The 19,511-nt window shown below is 42.5% G+C and overlaps 2 long non-coding RNA genes across 11 annotated transcripts; both read left to right on the top strand.

Annotated features, from left to right (window-relative positions):
* The first annotated feature begins 6,747 nt into the window (after positions 1–6,747).
* Positions 6,748–13,468, top strand: LOC123188468 (uncharacterized). Of its 10 annotated transcripts, none has more exons than XR_006494690.1 (6): positions 6,748–6,990; positions 7,124–7,277; positions 8,195–8,238; positions 8,366–11,727; positions 12,784–12,862; positions 13,020–13,468. It is a non-coding gene; the product is annotated as an uncharacterized lncRNA (long non-coding RNA). The 10 variants fall into 10 exon arrangements; XR_006494692.1 differs by having other exon boundaries at positions 8,366–11,775; XR_006494688.1 differs by having other exon boundaries at positions 8,366–8,509; positions 10,108–10,275; positions 10,369–13,467.
* A 464-nt stretch (positions 13,469–13,932) lies between these two features.
* Positions 13,933–18,143, top strand: LOC123185205 (uncharacterized). Its single transcript, XR_006493218.1, has 3 exons — positions 13,933–14,206; positions 16,096–16,177; positions 17,792–18,143. It is a non-coding gene; the product is annotated as an uncharacterized lncRNA (long non-coding RNA).
* Positions 18,144–19,511: the final 1,368 nt, after the last annotated feature.

Here is a 19,511-nt window from a genome sequence, read left to right as displayed (position 1 = left end):
GGTGAAGCAAATGAAAACTACCTATCTAGGCAAGTTTAAATGAGGCCGGAACAACAAACAACAAGTCCGGAAAAATCCTCATATGCATATATTAGGTTTGGTACTGTTCTGCCCTAAACCATATTTTTATAGTTATTAAACATGCAAGATGATGCCACCATGTTAAACTAGGCAAAATTCTACCCCATTTACATATAAAGTTTGTTTAAAATGGAGCTACAGTTATTTAGTTATGAAATAAACCATTTTAACATGGCATAGGAGCAAATTTAACCAAACAGCAGTTTAAACATTTTGAACATGTGTGAAAGTTGCATATTATTAAACTAGATGAAAACCTAAGCAAGTTTCATATTAAGTTTGTTTTAATCCGATGCACAGTTGATTAGTTATTAAATGCATGAATGCTGAGGGTTTTTCTGCAAAACAGGCAAACTCTGGAAATTAGACAAATTCGCAGCAAAAAAAAACACCTCGGGCCGAAACTGGGCAGCCCAATAGTGCAGGGGGGAGCTCGGGTGCTGTTCACCACGGGCCTTGGCCCAGAATTGTGGAGAGGAGGAGGCCGGCAGGGGCGCGCTGGGCCGACCTGTTTGGCTCAATCGAAAGGTCAACGAAGCCTGGCGTCACTCGTCCTCTTCCCTGGTTCGAAAGAAGCAGAGGCAGGGGCTTGGCAACGGCGACAACAGGACTGCAGGGCTCCGGTGGAAGGCTTGCCGGTCCGGCGGCGGCTGGAATGGACGGATCGGGTCTTGGGGCACCGGATCCGGTAGGTGGTGGAGCTCCATGGGCGGCGACACTGCGGCTTGGTGCAGGGAGGCTCGACGGGAAGTAGGGGCGGCTAAAACCGGGCGAGGACGGTGTTCTCTAGTGAGGCGTCAGATCCGGCGGCTTGTCTCCTGCTGGGACCGAAGAAGTAGGGGGGTCGGCGACGAGTGTCGATGAAGGAGCTCCGGCCATGCTGCGTTGCGGCTCCTACGCGAAGAAACAGAGAGAGAGGGAACCGGGTGAGAGAGAGAGCAACGAGGGAGAGGAAGGGAAGAAGAGGAGCGGGACGAGGCGCTGCATGAGGGCCGGCCTTGGAGCACTAGGGCTCAGGATGACGGGCATCAGGGAAGCAGGAGGCCTCGGGAGGAGCTCGTTGGTCGATGAGGGTGCAGGGACTCCAGGAGGTGCTCGCTGGCGATCCTTACCGTGGCGGAAGGGAGGCAGCGCGGGTAGCAGAGGAGGTTGCGGGCTCGGGCGACGAATGAATAGAGGGGAAGGTGGTGGCTGGTTGGCTCTTGTCTGCTATGATTTGGGCACAGCGGAAATCAAGGAGGGACATGGGGAGCGCTGGTTGGTGGATGGATCCATCGGGAGGATCCCAAGGTGGGAGAGGAGTGGCGGCGGGGAGAAGGATTGGATGGGACAGCCCTCCTAGGATCTAGGGTTAGACTAGTTATATAGCGGTTAGGTTAGGTTAGGGGCTATCTCGTCCCTCCGATCGTAATCGGACGGACGGAAAAAATATGTTAGGAAGTCCACTTAACAAAACGGAGACGTTTTGTAGATGTTTGGGGTTGATCCGGATCCAACGGTGACGACTGTCCGTGTCGGGTCCGGGACAGATTTGGACGCGCGCGAGGGGGGCCGCGGGCTGACGAGAGAGGTTAGGTTGGGTCTGGCGGATTGTGAAGAGCGGGTTGGTCTGAGAGAAGAGGGGAGAGATGAAGCCCGACACGGTTTCCGGAGACCGAAAACTTCCAACGTTAGACCGGCTATACTGCCGCTATAGTTAATCGTTGGGGCGTCAAACGAACTCCGAATACGATGAAACTTGGCAGGCGGCCTACCTACTCTATAATAAGACCACACGCCAACTTTCAACCCAATCCGAAAACATTTTTCGGCCACTTATAAAATAATATTTCGGACGTGCCGCGGGCGCGTGCAAGTGTGTCTGGACTCAGAGCGGACAACGGAAGGAACGGGGAGACCTGGACAGATGCAAGTTTTGAAAACATGATGATGCAATGCACATGATGACATGACAAGATACAACACGCAAGCGAATGACATGGCAACAACAACGAATAACTGGAAGACACCTGGCGCATCGGTCTCGGGGCGTCACACTTCTCCCCTCTTCCCACGTAAGTACCCATGAGACATCTGCTCCAAAAGAGTTTTCTCATTGCGCCTTACCTACCGCATTGTCTCGTGCTTTCAAAGGGGCGGCGCTCATCTCGCCATACCGCATCAGAAGCGTCCCTTAAGAAGGCGATGCATACATGGGGCGGGTCTTCGAAAAGAAAGGCGGGCGGTGGTACTGCCAAGCCCCCACCCTAAAAAAGGTATGGTTTTTTAATATGCTCATGGAAGAGGTATCGAATTTTGACATTTCCTGCCACATTATTAGGAAAAGCATACGCCGAACTGTGTCCGAGGACCTTGCCAGTCATGCATCACTCGATCTGACTCCGGATCCTGCCCCAAGGGCTGGGGTTGATACAGGTGAAATGCCGGATTGTCCTCTCCTTGAGGATTCAGATGATGTATCCGTTACGAACTCCGAAGTGGAGAGTGCAATGAACCATCGGCGCCAGAGAGCGGCTATGCGCGACCCAACCTTCACCGAAGAAGCATTCAATGCCTTCAGCTCAGCGGATGCATACATCCAAGCTACTCGGGATGAGCTCGTTGGAGCCACGCAACAGCTTTCCAAGGACATGCAGGTAAGTTCATGTGTTAGTAGCCCCCGAGACTTAAAGCAGTTGACGTGACTGATTTAAGGATCGCTGCATAATCAGGTACTCACAGAGAGGAACAACATGCTGTCTCAGGAGCTGGAAAAATGTCGGACCCAACTAACTGCTGTCACCGCCGAACTGGCGAAGTCTAAGGAGGCACCGACTGGTAATGTCCGCTATTGTTCGGGAAATAGAATCATGTGGCAGCAATGCTTTTTGAAATAAACACTGATGTATTTATGATGGCAGCATCCCCGAATCAGCTGGAAGAGGAACTGAAGACCGCACATGCAGATAAACAACATGCCGAAAGGAAAGAAGCCGCTGGTCAACGTATATTAACGCGGGCCAGGGATGAGAAAAACAAGCTATAGGATGCCAACATCAAGCAAGCTGAGGAGCTGAAGGATATACGAGCCCAATTGGCAGATGCCCTGAAAGAGAACAGAAGGCTGAAAGGCGACATATTCAGTATGCTTTTTAACCTTACTTCCATATAGTCTTCTAATGGGAAGTGTAACAAGTTTGTTGCTGTAGGTATGCTGACTGGGCGGCCCGAAGGAGAGGTGTCTGGATTCCAAGGCGACCTGCTACAAGAGCTGTCCAAAGTGCATGAGCGAGCCCGGAAGGCAATGAGGAACATTGCTAAGGCTTTATGGTCGGCTGATTCTCCTCCTGGAAGTATGGAAGGGCTCATGAATTTACTCAAGGGAGCTCGGCGCCACTTTGGACTATGTAAGATATCAGCATGCCGGAAGGGGCACGAGAGGCCTGGGAAATGGTGAAAACACGGTACACTGGACTTGATCCAAATCATATGGCCCGGGTCGGGCCTCGAGGATCAGATGGACAAGGAATTCCTATTAGCTTGGTATATGACCAAGTAAAGATAGCCGCCAAGTTTTCGCAACAGGATTGTAAGCTAGACAACTTATTAGATGGTCTAGAGGAGGAGGAAGTGTGCGAGTCCAAGTAGTAATGTACTTTTATCGACAAACGTATCTCCGGCCGAATTATAAAACTATTGTCATGGCAGACCTTCCACTTTAACCTCCGAAATCCAAAGTATTGGAGTGTTTCTGAATATTGTACTAGTGGGAAGCACTGAAGTATGTTCGGAAACCAGGCAGTCCGGTCATAGTTGCTTGAACAAACAAGTTGTATTTGGGGAGTTATGTTATATTACATTTGATCATAAGAAATATCTTCCAGAGAGAATAGTTCCGTTAAGGGTTCCTCTCCCTGGGCCAGCATGCGTTGTGCATGCCCGAGCTGTGATAAAAAATCACAATACTCGTTGTATGTTGGGGGCTTGTATAGCAACTAGGGTAGTTCATCTGATGTCCGCCGACCTATTATTTCCTTAAGAACGCTAGCTTTCAGCTTCACCCGTATGAGGTACACGTCCGGATGACCCGACTGTAACAATCGCAGAGGTGCTCCCTTTATGCCCTAGCCGAACAAGCGGGAACATAGGGCATAAGCACAGGAGCCAGGAAACCCATCTTGGCACAAACTTAAGTCATAAAGGTGCATATAATGGTGAAGAAAAGAGATGTATGGGAAGACGATATATATATATATACGTTAAGCTTGATGCTCGAAAAATTATAATAAGCTTCTGTGACAAGAAGCCCCCAGGTATTGGGGGGTCTGTACATTTAAAGATGTATGCCCTTTAAGTGTGCGTTTTATCCGAACACGAGCTAGCAGTCGTATAAAAACAAAAAGAAGAAAGAGAAAAATGGAAAAAGGTAAGGAATAGTGAGTCCGGACTTAGGCGTAGAATCTTCGGAGTCTGGCAGCGTTTCATGGGTTCGGCTCTAAGAGATTGTCCAATGCATTATGAAGGCGATAGGCTCCTCCAGTGAGAACTTCATCTATAATAAAGGGACCCTCCCATTCGGGCTTGAGTTTGTCTTTTTTCTTCTCTGATAGGCATAGAACGAGTTCACCGACATTGTAAGTCTTGGCCCGCACTTCTCTGATTTGGTATCTTTGAGCTTGTTGTTGGTAGAATGCTGAACAAGCTTTTGCGACATCGCGCTCCTCCTCCAGGCCGTCTAAGTCATCTTGCCGATCGAGCTCGGCCTCTTTCTCCTCATACATGCATACTCGAGGTGAGTCGTGAATAATATCACAGGGCAAGACAACCTCTGCGCCGTACACCATAAAGAACAGTGTGTATCCGATCGTGCGATTGGGCGTGGTTCGCAGCCCCCAGAGTACGAAGTCGAGCTCCTCAACCCAGTGTTTATCTGACTCCTTTAAGGACCGCACTAGTCTGGGTTTAATACCACTCATTATCAGGCCATTAGCCCGTTCGACTTGACCGTTTGTTTGAGGGTGATAGACAGAGGCATAATCGAGCTTGATGCCCAGATTGGCGCACCAAGTTTTTACTTCGTCGGCTGTGAAGTTAGAGCCATTATCGGTGATGATGCTATGTGGGACACCATAATGGTATACGACACCGGATATGAAGTCTATCACTAGTCCGGCTTCAGCCGTTTTAACTGGTTTGGCCTCTATCCACTTGGTGAATTTATCTACCATGACCAACAAATATTTTTTCTTATGGCTTCCCTCTTTAAGGGGTCCGACTATAACGCCCCAAGACCGGAGCTTCATATGCCTTCCATGATTTCCGAGATTCATCGTGTGTTTTGTTTGCTCCGTTGCTTTCTTTTTTGCATCATGTGCATTGCATCATGTCATCCTGCACCTTCTTTTAAAACTCAACCAATTAAATTGTATGGATCTTCGATTCATTTAAATCGAGGGATATTCACTATGGTGATTTCTCTTTAAAACATATTCTCCCAATATTTTAGGGAGCTATATAAATTATATTCCAATAATTTGGAATCACCCATAAACACACTTGCAAATAAATCCCAATGCCTTTGTTATCTCAATTCTTGGTCTTCGACTTGTCCTCATATTCTTTTATCGTTTTATCGAGGCTCTTCCTAAATGTTCAACATTTTCGGAAACTTCAGATTCCTACTCCTTGTTTAAACTATTTGAATTAAATTCAAATGTAAACCTTGCAATCTTGCCCACTCCATTTCTCTTGCAACGAGCACATTTTTTTACGAGTATGGGAAAATAGCCCCCTTGCAAAATCCTTTCCCTAACCCTCCTTATCTCTTCTTCTCTCTAATTCTGTTCTCTTAAAAGAAACTAGCGAAGCTACCCGCACATTTGCGCGGCTAGACTATTTATTTATGATTACATTGGTTTGGACTTTTGACTTTATTTGTGCATTTAACATTATGGTGTGATATTTTAGCATTCATTAAATATTTTAGCATGAAATTATTTTTTCTTTGTATGTGCTAATTTTTTTCATTATATGAAAATTATATATGATAGATTTATTTTGAAAGATTTTTATTATATTTGTGAGTGTGTGTTAGAAGGTATTAAGTATTGTGTTTTTTGTTGCGAACCAGCCTATGGTTATATAGTTAGATGTACCGTGGTATTCTCAACTTATTGGCGTTCAAATCTTTGACTTTAACACTATTGCTGATAAGTCGAGTTAGTCTCTTTAATCCACTCGTACGGTGTGCTTGCCTACCCTCATAGGAGTGAGTGTATGTGTGCATGTATGAGTGTCTGCGTTTGTATTGTGTTAAAAATATATATATTATATAAAATTAAGAATCGAACCATTTAGCTAACATAAAAACTATTGAAAGAAAATGTCCTTTCTATTTATGTATTCATTTTGTTCATTTCATGAAAATTATGCATGATAGATTTAAACTTTTTTGTGACTGTCTTTTACTCCATCCGTTTTTAAATATAAGTCTTTTTTAGAGATTTCAATACGAACTACATACATATGTATATAGACATATCTTAGAGTGTACATTCACTTATTTTGCTTCGTTGTCCATATTAGAATTTTCAAAAAGATTTATATTTAGGAACGGAGGGAATAGAAGCTTCGAAGTATTCTTTTATATGGAACTGTACGGCTATATGTGTGAAGTTGATTCCATTCGTACTCTATTTTTGACTGGACCAAAATATCGTCTAGAAAAAGACTGGACCAAAATATCGTTAAGAAGGCCTCTAGCACAGCTCTTCTCCCCTGCTTTTCAGTGGCAGCCCCATCGCATGCGCTCGTCGCTGGCTCAGCTGCGTACCGCCGCCAACCATAGCTTCAGCGGATGGAAGATGTATGCCACGTCTCTCCCGATCTCTTTTTCCGAATGAATTTGAGGGAGCCTTCAGCCCTTTACAGGTAAAATCCCAAATTTTTGTGCATCTCACATGAGGTAAATGTCATCCCAGATTAGAAATTGTTGGGTAAAATCTCCATGCCACAACCACGCTCAAGATTTAGTAAAGAAGATATTTAAATCTCCTTGCTGCAGGAACTTTTTCTTGGATCTGCTACAAAAGAGATTGAGAATTGGGGACTATTCATTAGAGGGATTAGAGTTGGTATCGTGATCTTCTGGAAGTATGTGGTATGAGGGAGATGATGTTATATTCAGTAGAGTTGATATCCATTGCCAAATTAAAAAGGTACGATCTGTATTTTTTGCTCTCAGAAATTACTTCTAAGTTTATATAAATATTAATGTAGAAAGAACTTATGTGTACAAACATGATAGAGTTAGTTCACGGATACAGAACTGATGAACAGAAATTTATATATTTTATTGAAAGATTAAAGATCCATATGTACGCATACATTTATTCGCTCGAGGAGGCTAATGCCTATGTTTTTAGAGAGACAAATTGAGGAGATTTGGGGAATCGGTAACTATTTGTGAGAGAGATGTGAGTGTTAGATTGTGAGAGATTAGTAATGGCTATTCAGGGGAATTAATTGGTGAACTTTCTATAGAATGTTTTTAAAAGATTTGGATTTTGAGATTAACCGTGAATATATTTTAGTTGTGGGTCGTGGCTATAATGTGGGAGATTACGAAAAGCTTATTGTAGGTGGAATCCATTGGTGATTTCATTGTTTCATCTGCTGCGATATATTTTTGTGTTAAAAATATTCAAGGATAAATAACTAATTTTAAATTTAATATTTTACAGAAAGATCAAACATATATATCTATGGATTAATAATTATTTAAAAATTTAACATGCCAACCAAGTAAATGTGTTGTTCAAAATGTATGGTAAGGTTGTCTGTGACTCTATGTAATTATACATGAATTGTTTAATGACTTGAGGAACTGCACTATCAATTAAAAAATCTCTTTGTAAACAATATTCTTTGTGACATCTTCGGTTGGACACTCTTCGTCATCGATCAGCACCTTCAATCCTTCCTTGTTTGTCACTCTTGATAGTGCCACATATAGTTGTCCATGGCAGAACACTTGCTTAGGCAAATATATGCCTACCTTGTTTAAGGACTGACCTTGGCTCTTGTTTATTGTCATTGCGAAGCACACTGATAATGGATATTGCCTTCTTTTCAGCACGAATGGCCATTTTGAGTCACTTGGTGACATGATGATTCGAGGTATGTATACCTTATCGCCGACATGTGTTCCTGTGATTATTTGTGTCTCGATGTATTTGTTTCCAAGTTGTGTAATTGTCATTCTTGTACCGTTGCATAAGCCTGCTGCTTGGTTGATGTTGCGTAGGAGCATGAGCGGCAAACCTACCTTCAGTTTTAACTTATGGTCTGGTATTCCTGGGGACGTTAAGGTGTTGAGGAGCTCAGTAGGCTGCATGTTCATCATGATGTTGGTATTTGTCGTTGCCTTGCACATTGTGTCCAGGCTTAGGTATGTCACCTCTTCACCTTGTATTTGGCTCATTATGTGGTCATTTATCTTCTTGACTGTATCATTTCTTGGACATAGTATTGCTCTTTCTTCTAGGTAATACCGCTCACGGTATTTTTGCAGCAAATTTGGGTATATGCTTTTGACGATTTGTTCTTTACGATTTTCTCCTTTCTCTAGCAGTAGGTCTTTTGGTATTTTTATCCAATCCTCTCCTTCATCTGATGTTGTTTTGCCATCGCCAATCTGTAGTATCCACTCTGCAAATTCAGCGACCTTTTGCTTTTGTATTGGATCATCTGACAAACACTTCAGCCGCATGTTTTGTGTTAACTCAAATATTTCAAAGTGTTTCCACAGATATGACCTTTTGATTGAAGCATTTACTATCTGCTCTCTCCTTCCTTTGGTTATAACTGGCAGGATTTGTCTGAAGTCGCCTCCTAGTATAACTGTCATTCCACCAAATGGCTTTTCATCGTTGTTTTCATTAGTGAACCTTAGAATATCTCTCAGGCTTTTGTCTAGTGCCTCGAAGCAGTGTTTGTTTGCCATAGGAGCCTCGTCCAACAATATAAGTGAGGTCTTCTTTAGCAGTTCAGCCAAATGCGAGCCTTGTTTTATTTCACACGTTGATTCTTCAGTGATATTAAGTGGAATACGGAACCTTGAGTGTGCTGTTCTTCCACCTTGGAGAAGCAACGCTGCAATGCCATATGATGCTACCGCAAGCACTACCTTCCCCTCTGATCTTAGCTTTGTCGTTATTGCTTTCCATAGATAGGTTTTTCCTGTGCCACCGTAGCCTTCGACAAATATCTGCTTTCCTAGGCCTTTGTCGACTGACTCCATTATTGCATCATAGGCCTTTTTCTGGTCTTGGTTAAGATTGTTTAGTATGATTTTGTGCTCATCCTTGAGTTTGTCCATGTTGTAGTTGACCTCTTCGTTTATTAGTCTGTTCCCAAGTTCTTCTAGCTCTGCGGCATTTGGTAGTTCTATGTCTGGATAGTCCTGTAGTGACTTTCCTACTTGCCTCATCAGTTTTTCTATCTCAATCAGACCATATGCTTTCTTCTGTGTGTTTGTAAGCCAAAGTGTTGGAAAGTTTAGAATAGTCCTTCTTTTGTATTGCATATCTTCACACAACGCCTCCCATGTTGAATCCCACAATATCTTTGGGTTTGTGACTTCGCAATGGGACAATATGGTGGTGAATAACTGACGCAGTTGTGTTCCGGATGCCCAACTTGATGCTTCATTGATACAGTCAATCCACTCGGTGTCATCATCGAGAAATCCGAGGGCTTGGCATGCTGATTTGTATGTTGGGTGAATGACTCCATGAACGGTCCTAATGTCCTCAAATGATGTGCATCCTTTCTTGGTGTTTAGAAGCATCCTCATATGATATCTCTCGCCACTTGCGGGATGTGCATAGTAGATTCTTCCAATTGCATAGTCCCTTTTTTGCTTCTGCCAACATTTTGTTTCGCTTTTCCATACAAACTTTGTAGGGAATTCTGCGTAAGTCAATCCTTTTCGTAGATCATATATTTTATTTGCCTCCATCCACTGAGTGAACTTGGTGATTTTAGATCCGTCCCTTGTTACTATCTTTTCAAGATCAGTGGAGTCTGGAAAAACGACTTGTTGCTCATTTTCAAGATGGAAAGGTAGCCTCTCAACTGCTGGATCGCGATACTGAAGATCAAACTGAAATACCTCCAGCATGCTTCTGATGTTGATATGTATCTCATCTCTAGGTATTTCTTGATCTCGTCAGTTTCGTTTGCCGTGCCACTTTCCTTGAGCAAGGCTGTAACATGGTCGTCATCTTTATGGATATACTTAAATAGGTACTTGATTGATCTGGACCTATTGCACCACTCAACGTTTATGTGATCTTGATACTTGACCAGAAGGTTCCGGTTGTATGCCACAACAAATCTGTTGTCGAGCATCACCCCTCCCTTTTTGATCTACCTTCTGTCATCCCTCCTTTTATATACTGGAAATCCGTCCTCGTCAATGGTAGTGCTGACATTGTATCTTTTTGGGAAATGCTTGGTGCATCTATGGTCCACCATGCATGGTGAGTTTTTCTTAGCCTCTCCGCACGGGCCATGCATCATGAAGTTCTCAACAGCTTCAAATGCCTCTGGATCCTCATCCTTGTTTGGGATCTCAGCGCTTATTATTTTGTCGATTTGCGATGGTTCCGGGTACTTGTCTTTGTCCTTCAAAAATATTAGTATGTGCGCATGCGGGAGTCCTCTCTTCTGGAATTCTATTGTGTAGATGACTGCAGTTGATTAATAGTTTGTCAGATTTAGCTTAAATTGGAATGCATGTCACTAAAGAGCTAGAATCTGACGGAGTATAAGATGATGCATGTTTCTAAAGAGCAACAGTCTGACGGACTATAAGATGATGCAAGAAAGAGTAAAGATTGATAGTCAATGGGACTTACTTGCAACTGTTTCTCCAAAGTATTTCTTTTCTTTTATGTCTCTCATTAGCTCCTTTAGTTTGATCATAAATACTCTGTCCACAATGTCTGGCCGATCGGCTGGCTTTTGGCCACCTCCCGCTTCATCTAGCATGTATTGGATCTCAGGCCACTTTGCATTGCATGTGAATGTTATAAATAGGTCTGGGTATCCAGCCCAACGGCATATTGCAAAGGCATCTTGCAAATATTGTGCCTTGTTTCTTCTACCACCTGTAAAAGATGAAGGCACAATTATCCTCTTTCCAACTTGCTCTGTTCTTGTGTCCCCTCGCTCAATCGCATCCTGCAATCCACTGTAAAGTTCAGTTCGTAGCTTTCCTTGATTGTGTCGGATCCAGTTTAGTCTATTTTGCTCGATACATGTGTATACATCCACCCAAAATTGCAGTGACAAATGCCTAGACTTGAGTAGTAACATTCCTTGATCAGGACGTTGCTGTAGGTAGAATGCATAGTAGTCCAACAACGTTACGTATTTCCTGCTATTTGTACCTCCTTTTGTTTTCTTGTAGGGTATCTCAAGTTTAAAACCATCTTCTCCATATGGGAACAACAACGGATATTGCATGGACATGAATTTCGGGTGGATCTCTGATATCCTTTGCGGCTCCATATTTTTGTACTCAACAACAATGTCACGTCCTTCACTCTCTCCGGTTGGATCTCTTACTACCAATGCTGCAACTTCAGATGTGGGTGGAAGGTTGTGTGTTCCGTTCCTTTTGCCTAGTATCCGAAGTGTGTAATCATGGTAGTCTCCTTCTTGGAATCTATCTCTTGCCATTCTGAATGTTTTTGCGAGGATGTTGTTGTCGTCGAGCATTATTTTCAGTTCTTTGACGATGTTGGGGTCCACTGTTGATTTTTTATCATTGCATCTTGACGCACTTATCCTGTTTTCCACCTCATTTTCGGTATTATAGATGTATAGATGTGCAAACCGAGGTTTGTCTGTACCTTGAGGCAAAAGAGTTCCGATATGGTGGTAGTTTTGTCCATGCAAACGAAAAACATAAGGTCCTTTGCGAGTGTTTATTTCCTTGTGCACAGTTCCTCCCATCGATGTGAATGAAAACATTGAGTTGTATGACCTTATATTTTCTTTGAAGTTTACCGAATCCTGCCCTTCACTTCTTAAGAGGTTTCTAAGGTATGGTGGAGGTTCTCTTAGTGGCGGCAGATCGATTTTCCCTTGTTTGCAGCATATTCCAAAAGAGGGTGCCGTAGTTCCTTTGTTTGAATTTAATCTTTCTTCACACCATAGCAATGCTTTGCAATATTGGCATTTGTATGTTGGCCTTCCGAAGTTCCATGGCTTGCTATTAGCACTTGTCGAGGTTCTGGTTCTGTTGTTGTCTCCAACATTGACTCTAGTGTTGTTTCTGTTGGTTTCGCTTCTGGCGCGCTTCAATTCCCTATCTTCTTCAGCATTAGCCTTTCTCAATCGTTTAGGAGCCTCTGTGTTCGCATTTCTTCTTCCCTCTGCAGTCCTTGTCCGCTTTGTACTCCTTGAGTTTAGAGGTTGTTCTTTCTTTCTTTTTGTCTGGTGAGCTGCTGGGTCTAACGTATGTTGGACTCTCATATCTGCAAATGTGATTTCGTCAGTGCGTATAGTTTCCTTAACATAGTATCATGTAATATGATTTATTTTGTAATCCCTCCATAAAGAAATATAAGAATGTTTTGATTACTAAAGTAGTGATCTAAACACTCTTATATCTCTACAGAGAGAGTACTTAATAGTGTTTTGCTTTTGCAGGCATGCAAGTGCATTTGGTGATGACTACTAATGGACGTTGTCACATACAGTACATCTGGAGATTAATGTTGTTTACCTGGTAGGGAACTAAAAATCAATAATTGTTCAACCATGTTGCTCTTTTTGTAGCTTTCACATTATTATCATGGTAGTGTTAGGATGCATGAAAAAAAAGAGCTTTATAGTTCAGTATGAGAGGAGTTTTGACGCAATGTTGAGCTGAGATCAAAATGCAGGCACACACATGAAGAATTGCATCGGGATATTACCTGAGGCTGATGGTGCTGATGTTGTGTCTTCAGTTCGTTGGACGTTTCTTTGTGCCTGTGATCGTTTGGGTGTCGCCGGCGTATATTGGATGCAAGTTGCTGGAGTTGTTGCCATACCTTCAATTTGTCGGCCGTCTCGTGTGTTTGATCTTCCCGACATTATGAAAAAGTAGCTATTGAGAAAGTGCATCATGGGTCATTTATGAATGTATGTCTTGTAAAATTATGGTTAAATGATGTTTATGTGATATAAGCAGAGGGATGAGTGTATGTGACCATACCTCTTGTTTGTTTTCTAAGACTATGATCTAGCAATTTGACTAATGTAGATCACCTGAGGAGAAAGTTTTTGTGAGAATATGTTGGCTGATAAGGAAGCTAAAATAATGCACAGATTAAAGAGAAAATTATATAATACCCTGGAACCTTTGCCTGCTTAGTCGTCGAGTTGCTTCGAATTTGAGAAGACGGATCAGTCGGCGATGAGGCTTGTTGTGCTAGTAGGACGTGATATGATGCACTTTATATAATGATATGGTTAGATGTTTTCCTAGACGTGTAGGACTAGGAATCATGTAGTGAGTCAAAATCGGACAGTACAATACGGATTGTCTTTAAAGGAAATTTAGCTTGAATAAATAGTAGCTTTTTTTTAGCAACGACTAATAGTTAGTCCTACACCAGCAACTTCTGATTAATGAGCTAATTTGGGCTGGTGCTTGGCTGTCAGAAAGCTGTCTAGCTCCCCTAAAAATGTACTGTATTTTATTCGCACTTCAACTCTCCTGCTGCATGCTGCAGTGTTGTGCAAATAAAATAAAATAAAATTCCTACTACGCCGCTTATTATCTTCTCACACTTCGTATCAATGGACTATTCCTCTTCCGCACAGTTCCTTCTAAAAGGATATTCTTTGGATGAGCAAATAGCTTCCGATTAGCTTCCGGCGACCTGCTGGGCTAAGATTCTCACTGGATCCGCTCTTGCGCCAAGGAGGGCATGCGGTGGCGCGGCCGGCGGCCGCACGGAAACGCCGGCACAAGCGAGCTTTCGCGAGGTGAACCAAGTAGCTATCAACCTGCGTGGAGCAGCGCCGCGCAGCAGGCACTAAGGAGCGGAACCTGGGTGCATCAGTGCCGCAAGTAGCAGCGCAGGTTTGGCCTTCAACTATCTTGCCTAGTTAGTACCTAGTTCAGCTAGGTATGCGTCTGGCCCAAATACATTTTGTCTGCAAAATAATTTTGGTCGGATCTTTTAAGGGTTAGTGAGAAAAAAATACGGTTAAGTCTGTGAGTCCCCATCCATATGCTTGTTCGTGATGTAATAATATACACCCCGGATAAAAGCTCAATCCATCTTTCTGTCGTTTTAAATTTCATTGTGGCTTCATATGGAACAATTCACAGTCGATGATTTTGATTATTTTTTTCATAGTATTCCAGATGGATTTCCAACTCAATCTTTTCAAATACAGTTGAGCATTTTTGTTCTCATATATTCTAGGCCATGCTAATACATTGTAGTTTTAGCAAATGTTGCAGGCACATTAGAGCTTTGACCAACCACACAAATGCCATGCTAAATTGATTAAGATCAAAGGAATGTACTGGTCATTCTCTCTTCTGAATAGTATACAATACTTGAATTGTTTGAAAACAAAATGTCATATTGTTCATACATATTGTTCATATATAAAAACACACTAAATATTCCAGTCCTCGGATATATTAAAATAATAAATATAGGATAAAGTACTGTCCCAAAAAATTTCTGGAAAAGGTCCTTCCTCTCTTGGGTCTTGTTTGGTGTACTTGATCTTTGAGTTGACGATTACATCGTCTTGATGCTATTAGTCTTCTTGGTCAAACTTCGTGTCATCCTTGTGGAGCCTTCATGTTCAACTTTTGTCTTCTTGTTTTTTGCATGAACACTTCTGGTGCTTTTGGGCGCTGCCTTTTCTAATTTTTCAGATATACTATTTTCCACTTCTTCATCTTCCGAGTATGATAATACAAAAGATCTTCGCCTCCTTTTCCCACCATCGACACTCGTTGATGATTTTTGATGTTGATGCTCCTTCTGATGTACTGTACTCCCATTGCTTTTATCTTCTGGCTCCTCTTTCACAGGGACCAACTCACATATGTTTTTGCTAAGTTCACACTTGCTGATTTGTACCTGCAAAAATCACATAAATGGATGAATTAAGATATGAATTTATGTAAAGAAAAGCTTGTCCAGTGAAGTATTCAGTCACCTTTTTGACTGGCTCATTCAGTTTCTTTGTTTCTTGTTTTAACATGTTGTCCACTTCATCATCCATCAAATCCTGTTGAGCACAATGGATCAAGAATTGTAAATACTTGCTTCAATAGTTCCATATAAAAGAGTATAATAATTGGTGTTTAAATAGATTTGATAGTTTAATAGACCATTACCTCTTTAGCTTTATCCTCTAAGTATCGCTTCTCAAGCTTCTCATCAGGCACAAATATTTTCTTTACTGCATAGTTCTGCATGCCTAGAGTGAGGTTCTTATTGTTGAGTTTGAATCAAAAGATAAGTCTTTGTCCACATAATTCTTGTATAATCTTTGGGACTTCTTCAGATTTTCCATCTAAGGAATCCAACAGGAATGAGACTGATGTATTGAGCATTCTTTCAGCCTCTTCATCAAATAAAGTGCAACTTGTAGTAGCAGTGCGATCACTAATTTGAAGCCGAATACGATACCTAGAATCACATTTCATTAGTGTAACATAAATGTGATAGTACATAATGATGGTCAAATCAAGATAATATGCTTACCTAGGTGTTAAACCTTCTGGATACGTATCACAATTCTTGCAATAATAATTATGTGATTCTTTCGTAGCAATTTTGTTGCAAACATCACATGACATGTACCACCATTGAATATTTTCTTGTAACCGATCAATTGTAGCTATTGTTGTGAACACAAAGTCCTGAAAGTTGATGAAGAAAATATAGCTCTTTAAAGAATATGCGGTCACTCATACAAATATGTCAAATACATCCGTAGGTATTGGAGGCTTCTACAATATCATGTCTTAGAAGAGTTTTGATTCATTACCTCATCTGTTGGGTTATCGTGCCTAATTCCAGTAAGTTCTTTTAACGTTATCCTTCTCTAAAACATTTGATCTTCTAGTGTCCCTTGAGTACTTTTATCTATCTCCATCATTTTTGGTAAAGTTTCTTTGGTGGAGTGGCTATAAAAAATTTAGTAAATGAAGATATATTATGAAATTCTATATGACCAGAACCTAAAAATTGTGCTTAATACCTGCCACAAAGTTCCCAAGTCTCGGGTATATCTAGATTCGTATATAATCTTGTGGCGCTAGTTGACTTTAGGCACAAACCTATTTAATGAACAATAAATCAGTTAGATTTATTATTTTGGTATGAAAAAAGACATGTAAACATATTCAACTTACCATTGAATTTTTGCACCATTGTTGAGGTAACAATAATAATTGTTTGATTGCCAATTACATCCTCACTTAAATGATGAGCTAATCTTCCCCATAATGATACTCCTCCGTCACAGTTTAGAAGGCACAGTTAAATTTGCGTGCGTTTCCATAATAGACAAGGTTTAGGACGCATTGCATTTATTTTTAGTAGCTAATTAGTACTCCGATATACTATTTTTATATGCATGCGTAGTGTGAATACTATTTTTTAGCACATCTCACAACCAATAGATAACCACCTAGGTCCCAGAGAATTTTCAAGCGCGCCTTCTAAACCGTGACGGAGGGAGTACTCTGATTCTATCACCCCTGAATAATTCATTCCAAAGTAATTAATGGTAATAATAATATAAGTGGAAGAAAACAGCCTTTACCCTTTAGTGAAAAGTTGATACATGGATATACACTTACTCTGGCATTAGAATTTCAATCTGACATACATCTGCAGGTGTTTTCTTCTTGGTTATCCTTGATTCTATTGGCTTAATCTTGGTAAGTAACCCAATGACATCTGCAAATTGGAAGATTAAAGACTTCAAAAATTAGAAAGTTATTCATTTGAGTTTATTAATCAACCACCAAGAAATGACATCAAATTTAAATTGTCCACTTGGAAGTAAGAATATGACTGTCAACATACCTGAGCATTGTTGGTCTTTTTCTAGACGTTCTTGTAGGGTATCTTTGCTAGCAAACTCAAAGTAGTAATCTGGAAAATCATCCGATGAACCTTTCATCTCCTTTAATTTTGTATTGTATAAAAAAGTAATTTTAATTTCATTGCTGACTGGTCGATATTTTGTCGAATCTACAACTTTAAAATTGCTAAAAGCATATATAGAACCCTCATTGATCTTTGCTCTGTAAGTGTCTATTAGATTCTTCCAAATAGTAGCATGAACTGTATGGCCCTTCAAAATTCAATGAAAGAAAAATCTTAGTAGTAATTTTAACAATAAAACAATCCCCATTGTTAATTATGTGAAGAAAATACCTGCTCATCCATCAAGATCATATCGATGCTTATAAGTTCATCAGTCGAAGGATTGATCGAGTCCCACATTCTCATTACTTTGGCTTTAATATTACATGCCTGTCCTCTTGTGGTTAGCTCACTCAACTTCGTGTACGCCATGGAGATGTTGCCTTAAAAACAATTTTAGAAGGAGTGGTTCATATGGTAATGCAATAATGAAATTTGGTTAGAAAGAAGTGTTCTAACTAATGGTTAATGAACAGGAAAACATGGTGTTCATAAGGAGGTTGCAAAGACATGCAGGGATGGAAAGATGTAAACAGACCTCAAGATTTAAGCTATATATATTACCCAAACTTGATGTGTCTGTCGTTTCTTCTTCCGTCCTTCGATGTGCTGGGCGTCCCGACGTATGTCGCCCCTTCGATTTGTGTGGATATGTTGTTGTGTGGATCTCCCTTCAATGGGTGTTCTGGCGTCTATTATTCCGTGGGTGTTCTGAGGTGTCTGCCCCAACCTTTATATTAGTCAAAAGTTGCTGAGTTTGAATTCTGTACGGATGACTTTTGCAATAGTATACGACCGTATCCTTGACTAATAGAAATCCGTTTCAAAGTCCTCCATGTGCAATAGTATATCTCCGTGTACACTTGCCTAATGTTACGTGCAATAGGATATGTCCGTTTCAGTTTTTTTCAGGTGCAAAAAAATTCACGTGCAATAGTACACGTCCGTGTGCACTTTCCTAATATCAACCCGTTTTAGATCTTTTCTAGAAAAAAACAATTTTAGATCTTCGCCGTTGATACATCTTAGCTTTTACAGTGCCAAATCATCTTCGTTGGTTTTCTATCGTTTTAATTATATAATAGATAGATATGAGGGAGAGAGAGAGCACATCCTTGTAGCCCAGCCATGCCTCTAAGGCCTCCCGCAGCCTCCAAGGCCCAGCCGCCAACCGTCCCGGCCCATTTGCCCCTCCTAAGCCCGCACCGGCTCTAACCCTAGCGAACCCCTAGGCCCGACCGAACCCTCGTCCTCTCCCACGTTCCCTTGCGCCATCTCCCCCTTCTGGTCGATCTCTCCCTCACATTCTCTCTCTCGCACGCCGCCAGAGCCTCTGGCCCGATCCCCATCACCTTCCCTCTCCTCGCTCATGCACAGGGCCGCAACTCCTAGCGCCCGGCCTCCCGCGCCAGAACTCTTAGAGCCCGAGCTTCCCCAAGTGCCTCCTCCTCCCTGCCTCGCCTGTCGCCGAGCAGGAGCTCCGCCGCCTCGACTCTTGGCTCCGGCCTCTGCCGACCGCTCCCTCCCCGGCCTCCGGCCTCGTCCAGGCCACCCTGCCGCCGCCCCTGCTGCCCTCACCCATGACCTGCTCCCTCCATGTTCGGCCTTGTATGGTGCTAGCCTTCCTCGTCTCCCCGGCCTTGCTGCTGCCGCTGCTTCGTCCGATCGCTGACGACCTCCGTTGAGCTCGTCCCGCCGCCTCCGCCCTTGCTCCGGCCAGATTCAGCTGGCCCCAACCTCCTCCGTTCGGGATCTCATCATTCCCCGTCGTCCCGTCGCCGAAGTTCACGCCCAAGGCCTGCTGCAACCTCACCATCGACCATGCTGTTGCCTTCCTGTACTGCTGTCGCTGGATGCCAAGACCACCGCTACACCTGTACATCGCACCGTTGTTCGCTGCCCTCCTCCCGTCGTTGACCGCCAAGACCGCCAAGGTGCTCCCCGGTTTCACCAAGACCATGTGTTGGGCCCTGTGAACGACTACAAAATCTGAGACCGGGATTTTTCGCAAGTCCCTCTCCAACTAGTGTACCACTACCGTGGACGAAGACATGTGCATCGCAAGTGTCAAGTTCAACTACCGTCGACCGCGAAGGGCTCGGAGTCATCAAGCACATCTCCGAACGAACGGGAACGACTACCGTCGCAAAGATTGAGAGTACCTCTACGAAAACGCCAAGTACCCCTTCATGTCGG

The sequence above is a fragment of the Triticum aestivum genome, chromosome 2A, assembly GCF_018294505.1.
Source record: "Triticum aestivum cultivar Chinese Spring chromosome 2A, IWGSC CS RefSeq v2.1, whole genome shotgun sequence".
Taxonomy (NCBI): Eukaryota; Viridiplantae; Streptophyta; class Magnoliopsida; order Poales; family Poaceae; genus Triticum; species Triticum aestivum.
The sequence above is the reverse complement of the archived record's forward strand: the minus strand, read 5'-3'. Positions and strand labels throughout refer to the sequence as shown.